General features: G+C 42.5%; 1 protein-coding gene across 5 annotated transcripts in view; it reads left to right on the plus strand.

Annotated features, from left to right (window-relative positions):
* Nucleotides 1-21121, plus strand: part of ATXN1 (ataxin 1) — a 215575-nt gene that overhangs the window by 103687 nt on the left and 90767 nt on the right. Inside the window, exon 1 of one of the 5 annotated variants that reach the window (XM_084215227.1) lies at nucleotides 6751-6770. The exons of the other annotated variants lie outside the window; for them this stretch is intronic. The gene's annotated coding sequence lies outside the window, so the exon portion shown is untranslated. Of the gene's footprint in view, nucleotides 1-6750; nucleotides 6771-21121 lie in introns of those variants that run through there. 5 annotated transcript variants of the gene reach the window in all.

The following is a 21121-nucleotide window of genomic DNA, read 5'->3' on the forward strand; positions in this document are numbered from 1 at the left end:
TTATTTTCTCATTTCTGTCAGCTACTGCCTTGCCTCCAAGTTTAGATAGCACTTGTCAGGAGATTTAGACCTTCAGATGACTCTTCACATTAACTATCTTTCTCTCTTTTTCTCTCTCTTTGCTGACTAGGGTGTCGAAAAAACCCCAAACCTCTAGCAAAGTCATGGGTAATAAATCAAGCCATTTATCTCAAATCTCTCTCCTCTCTCCAGCTTTTAAAAGCTGTTTCACAGCATGGAAGTGGAGGTTAAACCCTGGGCTGTTTTTCCTGCACAGGGAGTTTGTACGTGGCTCTTCTCACCTGTTTTCTATGTATGAGTAGAGACAAGACTTCTTGTTCAAGTTGCTCGAGGTTATCTGGGAGAGGGGAAGACCCCAAACCTCCGCTGTATTGCATCCAGTGTGATCTCAAGCTTAAGGACACTTTTTCCAGATGCTCACTTGCTCTTGCTCCAGGAAACCCCCCTTCAGAGCCCTTTGCTTCCTGCCCTGTGGGTGTTCCAGACATGCTGGGTAGGGTGTCCCTTGAGATGTCCTATTGCAAACTTACTGATATTTTAGGGTGTCTGTTGTGACCAGTCCATAACCATCTGAACCTTAAAGAATTGTGTTTCTTTAAATACAGGGAGGCACCATCTTATCTGATGTAAGTTGCTATAGCTCTTCAACCTAGAAAGTCATGTAGGTTTGCACCAAAGCACTATCTAGTGAATTATGGTGATGGAAATCTTCCTCACACCCCTTGCTAGACCATGTTTTTCATGTTTCAGTTGGGGAACTGGGTCTCTGACATCAAAGTGTGTATCCTCTGCTTCCTCACATTCTTCTTCATAAAACTGTGAAGAGGTCTGGACACAGTCCAGTTAATTCTGGTTTATTTTCTTGCCCTGAATTTCTTCACTAGTGAGTGAATTTTTTTCCACATCTGTTCACTGCTCTGCTAGCCAAAGTGGAACATTATGGGGACTTGTTGCGTAGTCTAGAGAGTGATGAATTGTGAGGATGAGAGATCTGTATATCTGATTTTCCTGGAAGACTCAAAGGAAAATCAGGATGATTTTTAAAACATGGAGACTGATTTGCTACTGCTTACCTGCCTCAACCTCTGACTTCGGTTCCTGACACTAACGGATGTGGATGTTATTAAATCAGGTATCCAAAATTCATGTGAATCAAAATTAACTCCTGTGTGCCCCATGAAATAAATAGCAGGCTGTACACAATCTCTGTCTTGTCTTGTGATCTGAGCAGTTACATATTTTCAGAAAATAAGTGTATATTTGGACGTGGTATGCTTCTTCCTGCAGCAGTTCCTCCTGAAAGTGAGAGGATTTGGCTGAACCCTTTGCTCAGCCTGGCACTCACACCAGGTTGCAGCTACATTCTCTTGTACCGTGTTAATCTTTCACTAGTCAAGATACATTCACCAGATGGAGGAAAGGAGCTCTCCAGCCAGAGCACTCTCCATGAGGAATAGTAGAACGCTCTTTGGCTTAGTTTCATTTCATCTCCACTTGGAGGAAGGTTTCAATTTTCCTTGCTGCTTCTTTGGTATTTCCTGACTCTTTAAGAGTGCCATGAAAGCCTCGTACTGATACATGTATTTTGGTTTTTTTCCCCATATATATATTTACCTGTTCAGTGGAAAAAAAAAAGTTCATCTTGGTCCACATAATAGACCTATGCAATAGATGAATGCAGAAGACAAGACAATGTTTGCAGAGCTTGGGGTTTTTTTGTTTCAGATGGTTGAGAGCCCGGAAGTCCAACTTAATACAGAAGTCAGCAACTTAGAGCTCTGTCTATATGGCATAAAAAAACCATCCAGGCTTTCTTTGTGCTACAGCTCTCATCAAGGTTATGAAGATATGGCAGTAATGCTTCAGACTCTCCCAGTGTAGATGTAGTTTATTACAGGCATTAAAAGTCAGGTGTTTCTATATGTACTGCTAGAAATATGTGGGTTTTGTGGTGTTTGAAGACAGGACAGAGTTTGTGTCATACAGTGTGATGGGGTTAAATCCCTGATTTTTATCTTAGGAGGTTTTCAGAAAGTCTCAGCAGTGTTTTAAGTCCCTTTGCAGACCCGCTCCCAGCTCCCTGGATTCCAGTGGAGCACCTGAGAGATCAGCCCATCTGTACCTTCTCTCCACCCCTGCATTTGGAGAGTGCCTGCCTGCTGCTCCTTAAGACTTCTGGTTTTTAAATCACCCCTGCAAACCCATGCTTAACCTCTCATTTTGGGGAGGAGAGTAATTAGGAAGCATCAAGAGTGCAAGTCAAGTTTGTCCTTATAGGAAGGTCCCATCCAACAAAGGGAGGGATCCCATCTAAGCAGGACCTATTTTGCAGGGTTTTTTTCTTTCTCTTTCTCTTTTTCTTCCTTAAAATCTGAGAGGTTTAACTTCAATGTTGAAAAGATTCTCTGCAAAGCCCAGATCTGAAATGCTGCATGGTATAATCTTCCTGCTTGCCTCTCTTTCAATAAAATTAGAAAGGTAGACCTTTTGCCTCTATTTCAAAAGAGTTACTCAAGGAGACTGTGACTTTACAACTCCTCTCTGTCATGCCATAAAATTGGGTAGTAGTCATCTTTGAGGAAAAAACGTTTCATACCTAGTTGTTCTTTTCTTGTGAGGCTCAGCAGCTTTGGTGGTTCCCTTTGTAGAGGGTTCAGGAGTGTAGCTGGCACCCTAGAAAATGAAAAACGCTTGAGTCATTTGCATAATGGATCAGAATCCAGCCCACCCAGCTGCTGGAGCAAAACCCACAAACTTTCACATTAGAGTCATCTTCTGAAAAGCTACATGAAAGAACTGAATGTTTGGTTTAAAGAAATTTTATTTGCTTTCTTGTATCCAAATCACCTGACTCTTAGATGATGAAAGTAATGTATTAACAAGATTTTCTTGCCATCTTTCTTTGTCTGCTGAACCACAGTGATCATAGATTGACCTTGCTTTCAGACATAAGACCAGTTGCTTGATTCAAGTGTCAATAACAATGTTTGTGTCTATAGAAACCAATCAACATTTCCTCCTAATTTTTGTAAATAGGCTGTTACTGTGACACTTAGATTTCTGGTCTCTTGCATATCTGAGTCAAAAATTCACTGCACACAGGGTTGTCTTGTCTTCTGTGTTAGCTATCTATTGCCTCACTAATAGGCATCTTTTTTATAATCTGTAGTTCTCCTGTTGAGATATGTCCAGAGAGCACTGGAGCCTATAATCTTTCATTTTTATTCTACATCATGGATTTGTTTGAGGGACTTTCTCAGTAGTAGCTGTAGGAAATGGCAAGTAATGTAGGAAAAGCAGATTGAACTGCCTGCAATCAGTATTGCACAACATTCAGGATTTTTCCAGGATAACCTTTTAAACTCACTTTTTTTTTTCCAAAAGCAGTGGCAGTTTAGTGTTGATTTTTCTTTCTTTTTACATTTCAGCATGAATGATTGAGGTTGTCTTGAGAACAAGATACAAAACTCCACATGTTTTGTACCTTTTTAAAAAATAGGTCAGCTGTTTCATTTGAGTACCTGTGTAGCACCTTCACATTTGGGGGTGAATATTTGAAATTTGGCTGTAGAGTTGCCCCAATCTGAGGGATTTGCCTTCACATTTGCAGCAAAACTTGTCCATAATCAGTCAGTATATAAAGTCTAATGTCTCTCATTTTGTACTCAAACAGCAGGAGCTCGTTAGGTAGCATTGAGTATGCTGTATTTTAGAGCTGAAGAACTTGCTTTGATATTTCCACATCGGTCTCCTGAGTGCTGTGGTCCTAGGCTACAGGAGGCAAAAGAATGGAGATTGTTGTCCCATGTTTTCAGAAAAGCTGTTGTTTGCCCAGACAGGGTGCAGCAGAAGGAAAGGATGGAGAGGGAACACAAGCTATGGAGGATGTGCTCAGGAGTCGTAGTGAGGAACATGGCACTATCTGAACTAGGAGATGGAGGGGCAGTTGAGGCCAAAAGCATCAAGTGTGGGGACAGCATTTTGGAGCTGGTGGTACTGCCAGGGGTGGATTGTGTGATGTGATTGGGATTAAGCTGAGAAACCGAGAGGGAGCTGGTGTAGAGTCTGAGGAGGAAAGCAACAGAACTTAAGCTACAGAAAAGGGAAATCTCTGTTCTGTACATTGGTATGGAGTTTGTGATTCCTGAGGCTGCATTTGGATGCTGTTTGTCCTGTCTGGTGTGAAGATACAGGATCATTTCACCTGCAGTTGTTTGTTGTAGCCCAAGTACTTGATGCAGCCTCGTAGCCCTACTGAGACAGTGGACTGACTCCTGCAATCCTGTCCCTCTGCATCAGTACATAAACACTGGTGTGAAAATGCAGTTTAGCTTAAACCTAAGTCTGTTCAAAGTGTCTAACTTCACACTTGAAGTGGATGAAGAGCATTCATACAGTTTGTTCGAGCAGCTCAGTGGTGGAGAAGCAATCTCCATCAAGAGGATGCAACAAGTGTGTTTCTGGCAGTAGCACCTCGTGTGAATTCATCTCTTTCCACCTGCTCCCACACCTTAATCTTGCTGTCCCTGTGCTGTCAGCATGAATCTGTGACTGCAAACTGGGTGTCTGTGACTGCAAACTGGGTGCTACAGCTTTGGTTCACGTGAGATCCCTGATAGCTTGCAGTTATGTCTGTTCCTTCAAAAGAAGAGGTCTGTTTCCATTTAAAAGTTTCAGCCCTGGTAATGATTTTGACCAGGGCAGGTGCCCATTTTGGGTCTGCCTCTGTCAGCACAAGCTTCCCATGTGCTCACTGCACTTCCCCTTGGATGGGACCCTCTTTGGTGAGTCCTCCCCAGCTGGTTGGAGGCAAAACTGGGTTAGCATAAAAGAGCCTAAAGAGTAGTTTGTAGCTGCTCCAGTTTATTTTCACCATAATGGATTACAAAACGCTTTTACACCAGACTGCTAGCACTTCTGAAGGGAGACAGTCAGCACAGGAAGAGGGGCAGCTGGTGCTGAGCACATGTGTGGGAGGAAAATCTCATCAAGCAGCATAGCTGGGTTTGGAAGAGACCTTTGTCCACAGTTTCAGTCTCTCTGTCTCTGTGATGGGGGGAAAAAAACCCTCCTCACCGGGGTGTTGTGAACATGTGCTAATTTTAGTGAATCAGGCAGTTAGGTAATATGGTGACAGCCAGAAAATAACCTAGAAGGAAATAGTTGCTCTGTCTTTAAAGCAAAGCATCTAGGGCCATTTTTAATGCTGAGAATGAAACAAAGTGAGGATCTCTTATTCCGTAATACCAAAAGCTAGAGTAATAGCTTTACTATACCATGAATGGCACCATTTCCTGTGGAAAACAAGCCCTGTGTGGTCACAAAATTAAGAATAAAGATTAAATGTTACATATTGGCCACATTTCTGGTGTTTCCTTGCCTTTTATCTCCTGGCTTAACATTTCTGACATGTCTGTATATGTTTGTATGTTTAATGAACTATTTGTGACCAAGCTCACAGTTGCTCATACTTTTTATCCTAAGACGTTAAGCACTTTAAAGAGGGCTTAGAGGGCACTGAAGCATCTTATACTCTTGCCATTATGTGTCTTTAAGCACATTTCTGCCTCCAAAAGTATTTACCTCTGGTTTTTAGAGATGATTGCAACTTTAAGTGAAGGAGATGAGAGTAGGAAATGTTCTTCTAAATCTGGTAGAAAATCACAGTTGGTAATTTTTTGCAGATCTCCCTGATAAATAATTTCGCTGAATTTCTAAGTCTAGCTTTGTAACAGGTGAGCGAGAGGTACAAAAACCTAAAGTTATGAAACCACAGATGTTGTCAGAAGGAAACAGAGCCAGGTTAACTCTCATAACTAAGCTTAAATAATTTTGAAAATGACACTATCTGAAATTATTGTACTTACACAGAATTGGGTGTCTTACTGTATAGCAGAGAAAACAGGTACACTGATAAGTAAAAAATAAAATTACAGAATACTGGGTGCTGAGTATGCATCACTCCAGCTGATTTCATTTGGAGTTTTGAGGATAAACCCTGAAAACCAACATGCTGAATCTAAGGTGCGAAAAAAAGTGGATGTGAAAAAATGTTGGTCTTGGCAAGTTCGTTTGCCCAGAGTAAATGACATGTGAACTCCATGTGTAAGGGCAATCCCTGAGTAACTGCCCTTGGCTGGAGTCTCAGGCCGGCGTGCCTTGCTGTAAGCAAGAGGTGGGTCACTGTCACCACCCTGCCTGGAAGGAGCTGCCCTCCCTCTGTACTGGGGCTGCCCATTGGCACACGCCCTTCCGCGCGCCCCACTGCCGTGTTTGTCACACTGGCTCAGCGCTCTGGCTTCGAAAGGTCACTCTCCTGCAGTTTGGGTAGAATTAGAGCAGTGATGGGAAATGGCTTTGGCTTTTTTCTGTCTTCAGAAGGTAAAAGATGTTGTGCCTTGTCCAGGCAGTCTGTTTTTTGAACAGCACTGGGGCTTTTGTTGCTGGGGCCAGGATGTTTAATAGTTTGACTTTGCTGCTATTCTGTTTGTTTTATTCAGCCAGGGATATATCACAGATCTATTTTTTGATCAGGCAGCATTCCTGTACTATAATAATTTACAAGCAGAATTCACACGCTAGTTGTGTGAAATGCCTGTTGATTACTTCTCTACATGTGCTTCTTGCCCTTGTCTTCCCTTAGGTACAGTTTACTCTGTGCAAGTTGTAAACTCCATGGAGCAGGTGTTTGTACAGTGCATAGCACAGCAGGACCCAGGTTTCATCGAGGTGTCTGGACATGCTCTTATGTAAGTAAGGGTACTCTGTCTTGTGAGCAATTAGAGTAGTTCACATTAGCTGAACTTGTAGAGCTTTCTGTGTGCAGGCTGATGAGAAAAGGGATTTTTCTTTCCAGGCTGAGAGGGGCTTTGCAAATGTTCTCCAAATCACAGCGGCAGCTGGCTCTTTGGGCACTGGACAAAGACATGATTTGGAAATAGCTTCAAAGTTAGAGATGGCCCTTCACATACTAATGCTTTCAGATGAGTTAAGTGGGGGAAGTTCACACCTCTTGTGGTGCTTTTGTTTCAGTCTGCCAAGCTGCAGACTCAGCACGAGTGCAGCATGCAGGTTTTCATAGTGAGAGCTTTTGTCGCTCCCAGAAGTGCTAGAAACTTAATTGCTTTCAAAGGCAAGCATGGAATCTGGAGGACCCGGTACAACCTGCTGAGAGAACATAAATCATGAGATACTATCACGTTTCTGTGCTGGGGCTTGTGTGGAGTGAGTTTGCTTTGTGAGCGAATGCCTTTGGAATACACTGGTGGGTTTTTTTGTTGATTCTTAGACACAGCAATAATTGTTATTGGCTTTGTTAACAGGCATCTATGTTCTGTTCTGAAGTTACTGTTCATGTCTTCTAAAAAGTGTGCAGACAAAAAGAAATATTTGTTCTGCCTTGAAATCGTGAAAGCATTTCTGCATTTAAATGGGTTGATAGCCTTGATCCAGGTTGTTCCCAGCCAGCGGTATGGAAAGAGAGCTGGTCAGTTTTCACTTGACCACTGCTGTTTATCTTCACTTACAGAGAACACTTAGAATGCCAGTGTTTACTTGTTCCTTTTTTTTTGCGCTAGTTTGCCAGCTACTTTTGTCCCTAAATAAATGAACCATGATGGCAACTGAGAACTTTTGTAGATAAGGAATAGAATTTTCAAATGGCCTTATATAGTATGCTTCTCTAGGTTTTATTTTCCAAAGTAGTCCTTGTGAAAATTTGTGGAGCAGGTCCTTCAGTTGGCATGGGAGGTTTTTGGCATTTTCATCCATAACCCAGTACTAAAGGTAGTTTTCTTCATCTCCTTAATTTTTAGTTGATAGGGTCTCCATTCATAGGAATACTATTTCAATATAGTTTGCATGGAAACTGAAGCAGGAAAAGTTTTTAAGGTAAGCCAGCCAAATAATCTAGGGTCTTTTGATCAGTTTCCATTAGAATTAAACCAGTAACCTGCCCTATTAGATGTTAGAAAGGAAGCTCAGTGTTTAAAGAAGATAAACATGCCAATTGACATTCAATATGTCTTCTCAAGTCACCAGCAGAAACCTCGTTGAACCTTGTTGGCAGAGGTGCCTTCTGCAAGGGTTCCTAAAAACACCTCCCCAGCTCTTGGCTTAACGTGGTCTGGCGCTGCAGTGGGTCTGGTGCCAGCACTGAATGCTTGGTCTGGCTCCAGTTGGAGCTGAAGGCAGGCTGAGTTTTAAGACCTCTAGGATGCCTTCAGGTCCAGAAGAAACTGAGCACTGGAATAATGTGTCATCCAAACTGTGGTGTATTCCTAGAAATTGGTGAAAATGCTGTTTTAATTTGGGGCGTTTATATAGTTGAAGTTACTGAGATCTCAATGCTTAGAAGAGAGAGTTCTGCAGCTCTTTAAGATTGCCTGGCACACAAACAAGCAGAGATCTAAATTGCTTTAAGCTGCTGACAGTTGCCACAGCTTTGTGCAGACACACCTTTGCCGGTACTGACAAAACACAAATACCAGTTTCCCATCACTGTACTCTCCTTGGCTAGTGTATATCTTAAAACAGTATTGTACCTTCACAACTTTTGCACAGAAAATGGAAAGAAAGGGTGAGCAGCAACGGTAGCCTCTTATCAAACAGTTGGTTTAAAATGCTCTGAGTAAAGACAGCTTTTTAAAACAAAATTTGATCTGTTGTATGAAAAATGAGCATTTAATGCATTACGTCGCTCTGAACCCAGTCCACTCTGCTGAAGTCACCCTGGATGCAAGGGCAGGCTTTGGTCTGTGAGGAGGACAGTAGCAAGTGAAGGAAAAACATAATTTTCTTTCTGTAGAGCTGAGTTCCTCCAAACTTCATAGATAATTGAAAAGTTTGTTTTCAAAACATCTCTGACCCTATATGCAAATAAAATTTCTGTGATTTTGGCTTTTACTAGAAATCGTGTCCATTATGCATCTGTGTGACAGCACTGGTAAAAGAAACCAGTGATAAAGAATGAGTTTCTTCACTGGTAATGAAACTAATTTGAAATCCAGGGTGAAAAGTGAAGAGGCATTGAAAATCCCCCTAATCTATATCACACACCACCTTATATTTCACACAACTATCAGTAACAGCCAACGTGTTATGCAAGTTTCATATCAAGAGTGTATTGACAGATTTAAATGTATTTAGTCTCCTAAGACCATAGATTGACATTGTGGTGGCTGTTGGCCACTTCTATGAGCCCTTGCCTGCAACTATGGAGTTAGAGATGAATAGGCAGACACTGGCAACATTGGGGAGGCAGTGTGGATGGATTAACATTACTAATTCATTGGGAAAAGAAGTGTCACAATTTGACACTCCAATGGCAAAACTTTCCATGTTCCCAGCAGCTGGATTTACTCTCAGTACTTTCACCATCTGCTACCAGAGGAGTGGGAGATTGCACCGGCTTTGGGAAGCTTTCAGCAGAGGCGAGCAGATAATTTGATTTGCCATGATCAAACATCCTGATTGACAGAGCATAACTTGAGTTCCATTTCTGACTCTGTGACTGAAGTTTGTTGTGAATTCTTCTAATGACGTGGCATGCAACTTTCTTGAATTAAAAATTTCAATGGCTGTGCTCCCTGGGTGCTGCAGAGGTGGCACAACAGCCACTGACTGAAGTCTCTGCTGTGGGTGGGTGAACATTTGCTGCCTTTATCTGTTCTGCTGGATGTTACCCCTGCCCCTGCTCTTAAAGGCAGCTAGGCAGGCCTCACAGCAGGCAGTCAGCAAAACCAATACCTCTGTCAGCTGGAACATTTTCTCTGATTCTTTATTAGTTTTCTGTCACAATGGACAAGGTGCTGTGATGATTTGGGTTACTTTTTTTAGCCTGTGACCTGTATTTCTACCATTGTAGGCTCTGAACAGTTTTGTCAGTTCTGGATTGCTTTGGGGTTCTTCTGGGATAGGTGATGCTCTCCTGTACTTTAATCAAGCCCTAATCTCACAGGCATGGCTCAGTAAATAATTCCAGTGCAAGATAATCTTGCCTTGCTGCTGTTAAAATTCTCAGTCTTCTGAAAAGCCAGTAGATGGGGTGTGTGCAATTCCTGTGCAAAGTCACTGTACTCCTCAACCCAAAGATTCAGTTCTAGTTTCTACATTTTTGTTGCAGAGACTGTTGTTGTTGTTGTTAGCAATGGCTTCCCACATGAATCACACACATTTAAGCAACCCTGAGTGTAAGGACAAAAAATTCTTGATTTATATTTTTGCATGAAGTACTCTGAGCGTGATCTACTGTGCATCTTCCAACACTGTTAGGTCTTTGAAATCTGAGTATGAATTTTTATCATAACCTTCCCTTGCCCCCTTTTTTTTTTTTTAATTAAACTATTCATTAGCTAGAAAGGTACTGGGTAACTGAAAACAGACTGGGTTACCACAGATTTCTGCATAATTTGAGATTGCAGTATTAGATATAGGTGCCATGTGGGCACTTCAAGAATACATCTTGTTTTGTGTCTCCAAGCTCAGCATATAAGAGTAAACATCTATTTCTAGACATGATTGTGTTGCTCATAGATGTGAAAATTGAATTTGCTAGCAAATTAAAATATTTTCCTCTTATTAATTACAATCATGTAAATAATCATGTTAATACAAACTGTAGAAAGGGTCACCAGTCACAACCCTGAGTGGATTTCCTGCCTATAAGTCAGTTATGGTAGACTTGAAATAGGAAGGAATCTGAAACAGGAGACAAATGGCTTTGGGACAGATGAGTCCCTGAGTTGTTCTCCTTAGAGATCACAGCAGAGCAGAACATGAATCAACATGGAAATAAGCTGGCCCAAGGTAATGTATGTCATTCAAAATGAAACTGTCTAGAGATGGAGTCCTTTTAGGTAGGTCCTAGCTGCTTATACCTGATGGGTAATGGAGAAACCTTCAAATGGTTTGGTACTAGTTAACCAAGGGAGCTCCACATTCCATGTCTGACAGGTATGAATGCAAGGTGGAAGTATCTTACCAAAAAATTAGTTAGAATTAGAATACTGCTGCAAAGCTATCTTACGAGAAGAAGCGTGAACACTTATGGCAAAGATGCACATCTGAAATTCCCTGAGAGATATTTGGTAAGAAACGTTTTGCATATGCATGTACACTCTGCTCCAAGCTATTAATGCAATTATGGGAAGGTAGAAATCTTCAAATAGCAGAGTACCTTCAATTACTTCAAAAGAAAAGTTTAATAGTGGAATATGACAGAGTCCTGAAGGCACCAGTTTTGTTCATGCCTGTGATGAAAGGGGCAAATAACACAAACCTAACAAACCTGTTAAGCTGTCTTTCAGAAGAGAACCACCAGAGCTGTGTTGTAATCTGGTGTGGTAAAGTGTGCCCAAAACGCTCTGAGTGTTTAACAGTTGCACAAATGATTCACTTTCCTAGCAGTCTGATTTTGTATTATAATCTGTTTCCCTTCTGTCTTTAATGTGCAATTCTGCTGAGCCTGCAGTTCATATTGGCTGCCTCGGGCAGACTGCAGGTCAGCTTTTGAATGTAGAAGAATTAATGAAATTTAAGTATTTTGTGTACAGTTAATGGCAGTTGCGCAAGTACAAAGACTCTGCTTTATCAGCAGATGTGGTCTAGGTTTACATTTATGTCCACATTCAATCCTTACGTTATTGCAGTTGAGAGAAAAAGAAATCAGGAGCCTGGTACAGTCTTTAACAATCTGCTTTGGTAGCTGGCCAGTCCACTTACCCTTGAGTGAAGCACATGGTAGGGTGGTTCTTTCTTCTATTAACTCTTTGATGCTTGGAAACAGGGATGATTCACACGATGAGACAGGGAGGGGGAAATTACTATAAATGCAAGATTAGCAAAAACTTTGTACTCACCTTGTGCCAAGCCAGGAAGGGATTAGTGTACTATGGGAATGATTAGATGGCAATGTTTGCTGGGCTGCTGTGGCAGACAAGGGATATTTGAGAAGCTGGTCCAGCTCTTCTGGAGTCTGCATGGTGAGTGGAAGGCAGCCTTTCCACTTGGAAACTAGTACTGGGTTTGGCACTTTCTGGTGAAGTCAAAAGGGTTGCTGTTGTGTGCAATAGCTCAGCTGTTTCCCTTGTGATAGGGCTATGTTTCCTCACTTCTTGCCTGAGCTGGTGCTGGAGTTTGGAGTAGAAGGCTCTCTGACATCATTGCTCCTGTTGGGTTATGGTTTTTGGTTTGTGTTTTTGTTTGTTGGTTTGTTTGTTTGTTTGTTTGTTTGGGGGGTGGTTTTTTTTGGGGGGGTTTTGGGGGGTTTTTTTTCCTATTAGTTTCGGAAGAAGTGAGGAGGAATCATATCCATGCATGGAGAATGCAGAGGGAAGGCCATATATCCCTCCTTCTCAAGTGCAGAAATAACCAGTGCCAATGAAAGAGCTTGTTTGTAGCCCCTCAGCTTGGTCTAGCCAAGCATCTATCATGTGGTGAGCAAGAAGTGGGGTGGGACTTCCTTGCCAGGTGATCAGTGTGATTTCCAAATACTCCGGAGGGGGGTCATTCCTGAGCAGCAGTAGAAGCTTTTTTCTGCGGGTTAAGTAGTTGCTGTGCTCCTTTAAACCGGAGAGATGGCAGTCTGGGAGAAGGATATGAAAAATAGATGGGCTTGAATTGAAGCCTGGCATCTGGAACAGCTTTGGCAGACCTCAAGATAATACTTCAAGTTGTTCAGCCCCACAAGGTACAGTATAATTTTCTGCTTGGTGAAAGTATTACTTGGGAACTGGAGTCATTCTTGGGGCCTCCTTGTGCTGGGCACTGTCACGCTAGGTAGAAAATAGCTCCTCCTGACTGAGCTGACTGAGCCTGCACGTTCTGAGCTGCTTACTTACCTATTCTGTCTCCCCAAGAATTTAGCAATAAACCTTTACTGCAAATTAGTTTTACTACACTGAGCAACAGAGTGTAAATATATCTGAGCATTACTGATTCTGCTTTGACTCTACTGAAATGATCTTCCATATTTTAAAATTGTTAAGGCTGAAGCAACATAAATATTCTGTGTTTCATGACAGCATGGCCTTCTAATTACCCTGATAGTCAAAAGTATGCAGGAACACTTGGAGAGCTCAAGGTTCCCTCAGCTCCCTGCAGTTTGGCAGAGAACATCCTTCCACAGGCAGTTAGGGCCTGTCAGTCTCACCATAGTTCCTGAACCTGCTTCCACTTTTGGTGGTTTACAAGGGAGAAAGCAAGTCAGCCTTGTTCAGTTGTTTTAGCCATGTGTGTTTGGAGATGATTCTGAAATACGATTAATACATGCCTGCACAGGGGTAGGTTGTAAGGTTACTAATTCGTTTTGATGCTGTTTGCTGCTTGAAAGTTGGTGATTTTTTAATCTAAGGTCAAAAGATCATAATTAATTTTAACTTATAACAACCCCCCATTTTCTCTTAAATGTCTTGATATGAAGTAATTTAAACTAAATTTCTGCACAGATACTTTCCAAGAGAATGGCTGTCAAGTACAATAAAAAAATTTCACTTTTGCAGGGACCCAATGAGACTTTGCAAATTTAGATTTATTCTCAACATTAAATGTGGTTGAAGATGTCATTTCTTAAACAGCACTTTCAGAAGTAGTTAGCTTAAAAGTATAGCAATTCAAAGCACAGAGGGAATGATTTTGAAGTGTAAAGTCTTGAAACACAACACAGAGGTTGACATTTTCACTACAATTAGAAGCAAGGCAGGCACAACTCCCACTTCTGAAAACTTTCCTATTGCACTGTTTCCTCTCTTGGCCTAGAAAACCTCAAAAAAACCCCCTTTGAGTGGCTTTGCTTATTGACTTAACATAGTTATACTCAATAGCATTAGGAGACAGAGCAGAAAGGGCTGCCAAATGTGTCTATAAAGAATAATCTTTACAGAAAGCTTCACAGAGGTATTTTTTTCTACATGCTTTCAAAGTCCTGAGAATGCTGCTTGTTTGAGGAAAGCAAGTATTAGAGTGAGTTTTTTTGTTTTTTTTTAACAGGGCTTGTTTTGTTAGGAAACCACTCCCTTCTGCTGCTGCATTTAGACTCACTGCTAATTGCCTTTTGGTTGAAGACATTTTCCATGAATTGCCACATTCCCCCACACTGTTACAACTTCACACTGATTATGCTCTGTTAGCAGCACTTCTGCCTGCTGCCTTTGGGAGGAGTGGCTGAGGGAAGGATAATGGTGTACATGGGAAATGGTTTACAGGAACAGAGGTTTGTAGCTGCTAAGACACAGCAGAGGCTGTTCCTCTCAGACTAAGATGGTATAAGGAGGGCATCCTGCTGCTGTGGTGGCTTATGCAGTGCTCTGCTGTGTGCCACTGCTGAGGATTTTTCATAAGAAGTCCTGACAAGGTGCTGTGTGGTGTTTTAGGCTTATATTTTTCATCCTAGTCACACAATGTAGTGGGAAGCCAACCCCAAACTCTGGCGCCAGAGAGGGTGTGGGAGGGGGTGATTTTCCAAGAACTCTATTGGCTCACTGAGTTCCTTGGGGAGCCCACAGAGCCCAACTTCCAAGCTTGTCTTTCTCCTATAGCCTGAGGACAGCATAAGCTTCTCCTTAGCCCGGCTCTGTCCTCTGCAGCAAGCCCTCCTGGAGCAGCTGTATAAAAGATCACTGCTGACTGAAGCTGGAGCACTGAGCAGTGGAACTGAATGTAGCAGGGTTGCTCAGCACAGCTAATCCACTTAAACTATGGAGCTCATCTGCTGATCTGCAGGGGTGGCAGTGCTTTTAGGTGTGATAGCTAAAGAGGCTTTGGCTTGAGCTACAGTTTGAGGGCAATCAAAACCTGCAGCTCGGGCAGGATCTGGTTATGCCAAGTTGGCCCTGACCCAACCAAACGTGGTTAAAAGTGAGAGGTTGTGAGAGATAAACCCCTCTACTTAAGCCTTGTCCTAGCTCAGGAGCTGATCAGTGTGTTCAAGTGCTTTTCCAGTCTTAACTGCTTTGATCAAAGGTAGGGCTTACTTGGTCTGTGAACGGGGATGAGCTTTGCCAGTAAAAGCCCTCTTTCGAAGTGGGACGATTGCATCCACTGGTAGGGCTGGTAGTTAGCATTTCTGCTGTCATTGTGTCACTGCACATAAGCCTACAGATCTTTTACAGGAAGAACTCTTTAATTTCTAATGCAGTAAGTGTGGTTGGGTCTCACCTACCCTGTGTCTGTTGGTCGTGGCGCAGGAGGAACAGCTGGTGTTGTAACAGGATCTCTGACTACATTAATCTGTTGTCCAGCCTGTGACATGTGAGGGTTTTCACCTCAGTTCAGGTCCATTCAGTACACCAGTGCTGGCTGAAGGCAAGCTCAGTGTGGTGCTTTCTGCCATGTGACAGTGAGCAGGAGTGGCTGCAGCCCACAGGAGCAGGCAGTGGACACTGCTCCCACCCTGCCATCGTTTGTCTGGGATGAAACCTTTATGTGTTTAGTCCTACCCTTTTTTTTTTACTGTTGAGGGGAAGAGAGAGGGAGTATGAGGAGCAGTGTGTGGTACACTGCTGAGTCCTCTACTGTCCTCCTTGGAGTACTAGAAGACATCCAGATAAGCTAAGACTTGGTAGTCTTTTGTGAAAAAGGCTTCTAATGTTTCTTTTACCGAATTATTAGTAAATTATTGTAGACCAAATATAGATCAAATAATTTTCTGCAACTAATCCTCGTTTACCATAGGGAGGTAGAAACAAGAGTGCTGCAGTCCTGTTGATTCTGGTCCCACCACAGGCAATGCAGCTAGGAACCAGTCCCACAGCACCCATGTACCACTCATACCACTGGGCACAGAAACCTGCTCCCTGCTTTCCCTCAGCAGCAGAAAGATGCAGAAGACAGAACTCACTCTGAATTTTAGAAAAGGCTGAAACTGGTCTGTTGCCATAAAGAGAGAACCAGGAAACAGAAGCACCTGTATTGCATAGCTTTGGGCAGGTCAATTATCCCATCTCCAGTGAAATTCTCTTTTGCATAAGGTATGAATAACAATACTCAATTTACCTTGCAGGTGTGTTACAGAGCGTGCAGTTAATTTTTTCAAAGCGTTAGTGGTATATAAAACCCTAAATGAGTGCAAAGCATTACTGTGAATTAATTTTATTGAGGGTTAAATATTGGTGACGTGCCCAGCTGAGCACTTGCTGGCAGTGAGCGAGGCAAGTGACCAGCAGCAAGCGTGTTTGGCAGAAGGCAATTGACAAAAAAGGAAAACAGCTCAAACTTATTCCAGTCATACCTATTTTTTTCCTCTCTTACCACTGCACGTTTCCCATTAAGCAGATGGAGATGATCAAAATATCAAATTGGAACTCTGTAACAGACTTACATTTTACTGTTTAAAAGGCAAATAAAGGTTAATGACATGAAGATTTGCCTTGTAGGGGAGTGAGAGAGTAGAAGCGCTTCCAAACATACCCTGAATGGTCCTTAAATAATGTCTTTCCGAAAGAGACCATACCTGATTTAGTTAGGTGGCGGATTTTGCACTGGGTTGGTAGCATGCCAAGACTGCTCCTCCACATTTCATGCTACTGCTGTTGAGGGGTTTGCACTGGATTAAAAACATGGATGAAAATCACTTGGACAATGTTGGTACCTCATGGCACCAGCACGAGCCAGGGGATGAGCAGGGGTTGTGTGCAGGCACATGTCTTGGGGGTGCTCCCGAGTTTGAAACATGAGTCAGTGCCAGACTACAACGTGTCTCTGTGTTAGAGCTGCTGAGTGTAAGAGAGGGACAGACAGCATGTGTGATTTCTCTGCCTTGCTCTCATCTCATGGGAAATGGGGGCTTCCTAATGCTGGGTTACTCTCAAGTGCCAGCACTCCAGCAGGTTTCACGTTGCACCTCGGCGTCCCGGGCATTTTGTTACTGCCTGCTCACTTTCATTCACTTTTATTATTCTTGTTTGTGTTCTTGGTTATTCTAATTACTACTGGTAGACAATAGCACAATTGAGTAACAATCTTCTGGTAATCGTGGCTAACATCTGCCCTCAGAAAATTGCACTTCAAGCATGGTGGAGACAGGTATTCCTGGCAGAGAGGAAGGATTTGACCCACACTATCTCTGTATTTGTTAATTCAACTTCTTTGCCCTGTGAGTGTCCTGAGAGACGGGTCCAGAGGTCAGCAAAGCAGAAAAGGATCTTTACAGTGTCTTCTTTTAAGCTTTGGGTCAAAGTCTGCATCCTACCCTTATTCTTGTTGCATTTGAAAATATTGCTTGGCCCTGGGTTTTCTCAGAGCTTTTTTCCCTTTCTTCCCCAGTTCCAAAAGCTGCCATGGTCACTTACCCAAACACAGTGATAGCAACAGCTCCACAGTTAACTTCTCATTTAGTGGTGTTTCTGAAAATAACAATTCCTGCAAGAAAACAAATGGTAGACATGCAGCATATGCTGCACATAATGTTAATTTATTGCCTTTAAAAAACAAAAAAAAAAGAGTATGAAATTTAGGGGGCAAATCTCAAATCCTGTGAAATTCATGGCACAATGCCAGTTTATTTGAAAGGACCTTACATTTGTCCCTAAATCTTACAAGTCCTTAACTACAATTCACTTTCTCACATGCCACTCACCTTGAAGATGATACTCCTTTTTTGGCATTATTAATTATCATTATTGTTGTTGCTGTTATTAGTCCAGGAAATCTGTATGGGAGGAATGCTGAAATCTGATTTAAAAATAGCATTTTCATGTCCTCCTACTCACTGTACTTCGTGCATAGAATGCCTTTTATAAATGCAGACTTGCTGCTTGGCTAGATAAAAGAAACTGTCACTTGATTTCCATAACGAAGTCATTCCCAGGAGGATTTCATTGTTTTAGCAATAAAATTTTTCTAAAAGGCCTTTTATTTTGTTTGAGAAAGATAACAGAAATGAACTTCTGAGTGGTTATTCCACAAAACAATTAGACGAAAGCAAGACTGTCTTGATTTGATGTAAGGAGATTTGTATGTGTATGAATTCCCTTTCATGTAAGATGAGAATAAATTCCCAACTGAAAATCAAGTTAGAAACACCCCCCCAAAAACCTTACCCAAAACACTTTCCCCCCCTTACTCACAGACACGACACATATCTTTATCAGGACTCTCCTGCATAAATTTGGTCATATCCTGGAGTTCAACCCTATTTCAAAAGGCACTTGCATAACTTCTGGTTCAGATACTTTCCTGAATTAGAGCTAGGCAAGGATAATCATTGCCAATCATTACAGTGCATTAACTTTGTTACCAGGTACGTTCATATTCTTGGGGAGGAATGGTCTCTGCACGCTGTTTTAAGGCTGAGCACTCCCTGAAGGAGGGATGGTGCTTTAGCTGTGGGTGCTCACACTGTGGAGCACAGTGCAGGCACAGTCCCTCCTTGCTCACACGCACCATGCTGCCCTGGCCTCTCTCTCACCACTTCTCCAGCATTTCTCACCCCTTTTCTCAGCTGCTCTGTGTCTCATGCCAGCATGACGTTCTTTTTCTCTGAGTGCTGAACATGCTAAAGCTTGTCAGAATTACGGCATCAGAAAAGATGTAGAAAGCCTATCCAGTAAATGAGAGGTCCTACTGCTTATATTTAGTTATATTTTTTTTTAGGGGGACGGGGGCTGTCTCTCATTTGGTCCTATTTTGAGCCATGCTTGCATTTTCCTGAGTGCGAATCAATGCAATTACCACTTCAGGTACCGCAGGCAGCCTACTACTGTAGGCAGATACACGCAATAAGAAGCAAAAGGGAATGGGAGAAAAAACATTTTCTTTGTAGTCAGGAAAGCCTTTATAGATTTGGCATCATACTTAAAGTTCCATTGTAATAAAGAAATGCAACAATTTCTGAAATTATTATTTATAGGAAGATTTGTGAATTCACGATGTGATATTCTGACTCACCCGACAGCAAACATGTTTGCGCTCCGGCTGGTATGACTCACACTGACATTTGTCTTAAGCGTGGCAATTGTTTTAGCCCTCTGCTTGGTGCAGGATGAATGAAACGGCTGAGCTCCCCTGTTGCAGATTTACTACGTGCAGCCACCCTGGTAAATTGAAGGCTCAGCTGTGGAGTATTTCCTCACACACACACACACACACACACACACACACGCACGTACACAAACATACACGTGAACAGTCCCCCCCAGTCATGCTTTACTGTTAAATACTAGATTCATAGAAAGGAAATGCATAATTACAGTGCTGCCTTTTGCACCACATAAAGCAACCCACATCAAAAGATGTTTGTCATTAATGTTTCAACAGGTAATCTCTGGAATTACTGCCAAGCCGTGTTCCTGTTACTTAGCACTTGGTGTCGAAATAGTTGAAATCTTTGTTGTAAGCCAGCATAGTCATCTTAATCCTGCAAAAAAATTGGTCAATAGTGCCTTTGTTTTCCAGCTCCGTATCATGTTGCATCAGCAGTGCAGAAGACGTGGCGGCACTGGAAGTGGGGAGAAGGTTAAGGGTGCGTTCTGGGCTGGTTCCTAAGGAAGCCAAGCTCAGGTGGTGTCGTTGTTCGTGCCTGAGCCCGTGTGTGTCCCCCCAGCCTGGCAGCTGGTGTAAGTAAGTCAGGTCCTCCTCAGCCCTGCGTGCTGCACAGGTAGAGGAGACGGGGAAGCTGCTCCCTGAAAACTTTGCGTAAGTGGCAGATGAGTAGCTCTGGGCACCTGTGGCTGAATCCAGTGAGGCAAAGGCCATGGCACAGACTCAGATCTTACCGGCACCAGGGCGTTGGTACTGTGGGCATCTCCTGGAATTACTGCTCTTACCAGAGATCAAGCCTCTTCTCTTGGTTTTCTGGGTTGTAGCATTAACAATCTTCTTCAGGAGGTTTTGCCTCTGGCTACTTAAAATAACTGCCTGCCATTAAACAGAATCTCAGCCATTGCTTTTGCTGCTGCTACTGTTTGCAACTCACATCATTTGGGTTCTCCTTTCAGACCATCTTTGCAGGAGAGCTGTGGCCATCGTATGAGGGGTGTCTGTACATATTATGAAGGCCCTTGAGCTTGCTGTCATCTGTAGCAAGTTAATAGGGTGCTGCAGTTCTTCAAATATGCAGGAGGTTCATTGTATCCACTCAGGGCTGAGCTGCATTTTTTGCATAATAGCTTCCATAAAGGAAAAAGAGAAATATTTATGTCATGTAACAGAAGCATCCAGAGTGGTTATTTTTATTGCTTATATCTGTTCAACATTACTGGCTCTCAGCCTGAATTATTATGGACCATTTGCATTCTTTTCTCAATCTCTTCTGCTCAGAAGACCTGTAGAGATGACCATGTTACAAGCATGCAGGCAACAGAGTTGTTTTTACTTTAAACCTCTGTATGAGAATGAAGAAAGTTGCATCCTCAGAGAAATGTAGATCTGTGTTGAAATTCCCCCCCTGCCCCCCGCACCCGCCAATATTCCTCCTTTGATAGCCTTAAAAAAGTGGCAAATAGGGGGTGCTGATGTGAATAAGGTGATGGATTTTTATTAAGAAGTACATCATTGACATCTGATAGGAGGTATTTGTGAGGTATTTTTCTTCTTGTGGTTCTGCACTGTTCCTGCTTGGACAAAACAACCTGAACAAGCTCCTCTTAGTTTTCACCTGGTGGCATTGTGTGTTGCGCCACAGCCCACCCCTTGGCTTGTTATTTTAATACCTTATGCTGCACTCTCTTTCTGGGGAAAAATCACGTGGAACTTGGAAACTGAGACCACTAAGTGAAGCACAGGGCCAAGCACAGTCTAACCTCATGCCTTTTTGTAAAATCTGGGTATTAGTGAAGTATAAATAAGGAGTATGGTTGTGATTGCTGTTATTTGTGTAAAAGTGATGTCTCTGAGGTCCTAGTTAGATTTGTGTTTGTGCTGTCCTTAGGCATCATGTAAATGGAGAGTGTGAATTTGAGCTGTTCTGCATTTCTTCCCAAGTACAACTGCGGTGATGAGCCTTCATCTGTTTTCCAATCACTTGTTCAAAGGTATTGAGGTAGGGAATGGGTAACGAGAGCAGTGCAGATGGCTCTGAGAGCAAAGTTACTTCCATGGTTTCCAGATGAAGAGGTTTGGAAGGGCAGATGAGTCCAGTGAGTACGGCTAAAAGCTCTCAGTCTGT

Source organism: Fringilla coelebs (genome assembly GCF_963513975.1).
Source record: "Fringilla coelebs genome assembly, chromosome: 1".
Classification (NCBI taxonomy): domain Eukaryota; kingdom Metazoa; phylum Chordata; class Aves; order Passeriformes; family Fringillidae; genus Fringilla; species Fringilla coelebs.